We start from the raw sequence: 5,436 nt of genomic DNA, 5'->3' as shown, positions 1-5,436 counted from the left end.
CCGATCCGCCTGCTGTGTTTCGAGCGGAAGGGCGGGTTGAGGTGAGGGCGCTGACTAGTGGGAGAGTGGGCTCTAGCGCTCTGGGTAGCGGGTGCATCGAGGGTCAGTGGGTGGGGGGCTGGGAGGGCCCTGTATGTTCTCCTGCCCTGAATGAGCGGCAGCGCCCCTAGTGGCCCAGGTGGTGGAGGGGCAGCAGTGTTAGTTTGGCCCTGGGTCTCAGGGGTCCCCAATCCCCAGCGTTGCAGCCCCAGGCCCCTTGTGATGGGCCTCTGGGGGACTGACCTAGGGTTAGGGTTAGCAACCAGGATGCCAGCAGGTCCGAAATGCCGGCTGTGCTGTGAGTGGAGGGGCGGGCGGAGTGAGGGCGCTGGCGAGCAGAAGCCTGGGCCCAAACATTTTGGCGCGGGGGCCTTCGAAGGTGGCTGGGGGCTCAGAGGACTCTGCCCGTTCTCCCCCCCTGAATAACCGGCGGGCCCCCTAGCGGCCCAGGGGTGGGGGGCTGCAGGGTGAATCTGGCGCTGGGTCTCGGGTCCCCAATCCCTGGCGTTGGGGCGCCAAGCACCTTCGGATGGGCCCCTGGGGGACCCACCTTGGGTTAGGCTTAGCCCCCAGGAGGCCATCAGGCCCAATCCCCTGGCTGTGTAGCGCGCATTGCGGCGGGCCAGGGGAGGGAGCTGGCGAGCGGGACCGTGGGCCCACAGGTTTTGGCGCTGGGGCGGCCTTCGAAGGTCGTCAGGGGCTTGTAGGACCATGCCCCTTCTCCCGCCTGAATGACCGGCGGCGCTCCTAGCGGCCCGGGTGGCGGGTGGCTGCAGGGTGAGTCCGGCCCTGGGGCTAGGACGTCCAGGATGCCGGGCATGGCGGCGCAAGGCCTCTTGGGAGGGGCCCCTCGGGAACCGACCTAGGGTTAGGGTTAGCCCCCAGGAGGCCGGCAGGTCCGATCCGGCTGCTGTGTTTCGATTGGAGGGGCGGGTTGAGGTGAGGGCGCTGACTAGTGGGAACGTGGGCCCAAGCGCTTTGGGTCAGGGGGCCATCGAATGTGGAAGGGGGCTTGGAGGGCCCTGCCCCTTCTCCCGCCGGGAATGAGCGGCAGCGCCCCTAGTGGCCCAGGTGGTGGAGGGGCAACAGTGTTAGTCCGGCCCTGGGGCACTGGGGTCCCCAATCCCCAGCGTTGCATCCCCGGGACCCTTGTCAGGGGCCTCTCTGGGACGGACCTAGGGTTAGGGTTAGCAAGCAGGATGCCGGCAGTCCCAAAATACCGGCTGTGCTGTGAGTGGAGGGGCGGGCGGAGTGAGGGCGCTGGCGAGCAGGAGCCTGGGCCCAAACATTTTGGCGCGGGGGCCTTCGAAGGTCGCTGGGGGCTCAGAGGGCCCTGCCCGTTCTGCCGCCCTGATGACAGGCGGCGCCAATAATGGCCCGGGTGGCGGTGGTGTGCAGGGTGAGTCCAGCGCTGGGGATCGGAGGTTCCCAATCCCCAGCGTTGGGGCGCCAAGCCCCTTGGATGGGCCCTTCGGGGACCGACCTAGGGTTAGGATTAGCCTCCAGGAGTAGGGCAGGTCCGATCCGCCTGCTGTGTTTCGAGCGGAGGGGCGGGTTGAGGTGAGGGCGCTGACTAGTGAGAGCGTGGGCCCAAGCGCTTTGGGGAGCAGGTGCATCGAGGGTCCGGGGGTGGGGGGCTCGGAGGGCCCTGTATGTTCTCCTGCCCTGAATGAGCGGCAGCACCCCTAGTGTCCCAGGTGGTGGAGGGGCAGCAGTGTTAGTTTGGCCCTGGGTCTCAGGGGTCCCCAATCCCCAGCGTTGCAGCCCCAGGCCCCTTGTGATGGGCCTCTCGGGGATTGACCTAGGGTTAGGGTTAGCAAGCAGGATGCCGGCAGGCCCGAAATGCCAGCTGTGCGGCGAGTGGAGGGGCGGGCGGAGTGAGGGTGCTGGCGAGCAGGAGCCTGGGCCCAAACATTTTGGCGCCTGGGGCCTTCCAAGGTCGCTGGGGGCTCAGAGGGCCCTGCCCATTCTCCCCCCCTGAATAACTGGCGGGCCCCCTAGCGGCCCAGGGGTGGGGGGCTGCAGGGTGAAAACGGCGCTGGGTCTCGGGTCCCCAATCCCTGGCGTTGGGGCGCCAAGCACCTTCGGATGGGCCCCTGGGGGACCCACCTTGGGTTAGGCTAAGCCCCCAGGAGGCCATCAGGCCCAAGCCCCTGGCAGTGTAGCGCGCATTGCGGCGGGCCAGGGGAGGGAGCTGGCGAGCGGGACCGTGGGCCCACAGGTTTTGGCGCTGGGGCGGCCTTCGAAGGTTGTCCCGGGCTTGTAGGACCGTGCCCCTTCTCCCGCCTGAATGACCGGCGGCGCTCCTAGCGGCCCGGGTGGCGGGTGGCTGCAGGGTGAGTCCGGCCCTGGGGCTAGGACGTCCAGGATCCCGGGTTTGGCGGTGCAAGGCCCCTTGGGAGGGGCCCCTTGGGAACCGACCTAGGGTTAGGGTTAGCCCCCAGGAGGCCGGCAGGTCCGATCCGGCTGCTGTGTTTCGAGCGGAGGGCCGGGTTGAGGTGAGGGCGTTGACTAGTGGGAACGTGGGCCCAAGCGCTTTGGGGCAGGGGGCCATCGAATGTGGAAGGGGGCTTGGAGGGCCCTGCCCCTTCTCCCGCCGGGAATGAGCGGCAGCGCCCCTAGTGGCCCAGGTGGTGGAGGGGCAACAGTGTTAGTCCGGCCCTGGGGCACTGGGGTCCCCAATCCCCAGCGTTGCATCCCCGGGCCCCTTGTCAGGGGCCTCTCGGGGACGGACCTAGGGTTAGGGTTAGCAAGCAGGATGCTGGCAGGCCCAAAATGCCGGCTGTGCGGCGAGTGGAGGGGCGGGCGGAGTGAGGGCGCTGGCGAGCAGGAGCCTGGGCCCAAACATTTTGGCGCCTGGGGCCTTCCAAGGTCACTGGGGGCTCAGAGGGCCCTGCCCGTTCTGCCGCCCTGATGACAGGGGGCGCCAATAACGGCCCGGGTGGCGGTGGGGCGGAGGGTGAGTCCAGCGCTGGGGCTCGGGTCCCCAATCCCAAGCGTTGGGGCGCCAGGCCCCTTGCGAGGGGCCCCTAAGGAGCCCACCTAGAGTTAGGGTTAGCCTCCAGGAGGCCTGCAAGCCCGATCTGCTGGATGTGCAGCGAGCGGAGGGGCAGGCCGAGCTCAGGGCGTTGAGGAGTGGTAGCGGGGGCCCAAGACTTTGGCGCGGGGGCCTTCGAAATGCGCCAGGGGCTCGGTGTGCCCTGCACATTCTCCCGCCCTGAATGACCAGCGGCGCCAATAAAGGCCCGGGTGGCGGTGGGGCGGAGGGTGAGTCCAGCGCTGGGGCGGGGGTCCCCAATCCCTGGCATTGTGGTGCCAGGCCTCTTGGGACGAGCCCCTTGGGGGCCGACCTAGGGTTAGGATTAGCCCCGAGGAGGCCGGCAGGCAGGATCCATGGTCGGTGTGGCGAGGGGGGGGGCGAGACGCGGGGAGGGCGCTGGTGAGTGGGAGCGTGGGCCCAAGTGTTTTGGCGCAGGTGGCCTTCGAAGCTCGCCAGGGGCTCGGAGGGCCCTACCCGTTCTGGAGCCTGAATGACTGGCGGCGCCCCTAGTGGCCCGGGTGGCGGGGGGCTGCAGGGTGAGTCCAGCGCTGGGGTTCGGAGGTTCCCAATCCCCAGCGTTGGGGCGCCAAGCCCCTTGGATGGGCCCTTCGGGGACCGACCTAGGGTTAGGATTAGCCTCCAGGAGTTCGGCAGGTCCGATCCGCCTGCTGTGTTTGGAGCGGAGGGGCGGTTTGAGGTGAGGGCGCTGACTAGTGAGATCCTGGGCCCAAGCGCTTTGGGGAGCGGGTGCATCGAGGTTCCGGGGGTGGGGGCCTGGGAGGGCCCTGTATGTTCTGCCCTGAATGAGCGGCAGCGCCCCTAGTGGCCCAGGTGGTGGAGGGGCAGCAGTGTTTGGCCCTGGGTCTCAGGGGTCCCCAATCCCCAGCGTTGCAGCCCCAGGCCCCTTGTTATGGGCCTCTCGGGGACTGACCTAGGGTTAGGGTTAGCAAGCAGGATGCCGGCAGGCCCGAAATGCCGGCTGTGCTGTGAGTGGAGGGGCGGGCGGAGTGAGGGCGCTGTCGAGCAGAAGCCTGGGCCCAACATTTTGGCGCGGGGGCCTTCGAAGGTCGCTGGGGGCTCAGAGGGCCCTGCCCGTTCTCCCCCCCTGAATAACCGGCGGGCCCCCTAGCGGCCCACGGGTGGGGGGCTGCAGGGTGAATCCGGCGCTGGGTCTCGGGTCCCCAATACCTGGCGTTGGGGCGCCAAGCACCTTCGGAAGGGCCCCTGGGGGACCCACCTTGCCTTAGGCTTAGCCCCCAGGAGGCCATCAGGCCCAATCCCCTGGCTGTGTTGCGCGCATTGCGGCGGGCCAGGGGAGGGAGCTGGCGAGCGGGACCGTGGGCCCACAGGTTTTGGCGCTGGGGCGGCCTTCGAAGGTCGTCAGGGGCTTGTAGGACCCTGCCCCTTCTCCCGCCTGAATGACCGGCGGCGCTCCTAGCGGCCCGGGTGGCGGGTGGCTGCAGGTTGAGTCCGGCCCTGGGGCTAGGACGCCCAGGATCCCGGGCATGGCGGCGCAAGGCCCCTTGGGAGGAGCCCCTCGGGAACCGACCTAGGGTTAGGGTTAGCCCCCAGGAGGCCGGCAGACCCGATCTGCTGGATGTGCAGCTCGCGGAGCGGCAGGCTGAGCTGAGGGCGTTGAGGAGTGGGAGCGGGGGCCCAAGAGTTTGGCGCGGGGGCCTTCGAAATGCGCCAGGGGCTCGGTGTGCCCTGCACATTCTTCCGACCTGAATGACCAGCGGCGCCAATAAAGGCCCGGGTGGTGGTGCGGCAGAGGGTGAGTCCAGCGCTGGGGCGGGGGTCCCCAATCCCTGGCATTGCGGTGCCAGGCCCCTTGGGAGGAGCCCCTTGGGGTCCGACCTAGGGTTAGGATTAGCCCCGAAGGCCGGCAGGCAGGATCCATGGGCGGTGTGGCGAGGGGGGGGCGGGCCCAGCGGAGGGCGCTGGTGAGTGGGAGCGTGGGCCCAAGTGTTTTGGCGCAGGCGGCCTTCGAAGCTCGCCAGGGGCTCGGAGGGCCCTACCCGTTCTCGAGCCTGAATGTCTGGCGGCGCCCCTAGCGGCCCGGGTGGCGTGGGGCTGCAGGGTGAGTCCAGCGCTGGGGTTCGGAAGTTCCCAATCACCAGCGTTGGGGCGCCAAGCCCGTTGGATGGGCCCTTCGGGGACCGACCTAGGGTTAGGATTAGCCTCCAGGAGTTCGGCAGGTCCGATCCGCCTGCTGTGTTTCGAGCGGAGGGGCGGGTTGAGGTGAGGGCGCTGACTAGTGGGAACGTGGGCCCAAGCGCTTTGGGGCAGGGGGCCATCGAATGTGGAAGGGGGCTTGGAGGGCCCTGCCCCTTCTCCCGCCGGGAATGAGCGGCAGC

This window comes from Ursus americanus, unplaced genomic scaffold, assembly GCF_024610735.1.
Source record: "Ursus americanus isolate L20-20 unplaced genomic scaffold, mUrsAme1.1.p SCAF_45, whole genome shotgun sequence".
Lineage (NCBI taxonomy): Eukaryota > Metazoa > Chordata > Mammalia > Carnivora > Ursidae > Ursus > Ursus americanus.
Note: the sequence above shows the minus strand (reverse complement) of the source record.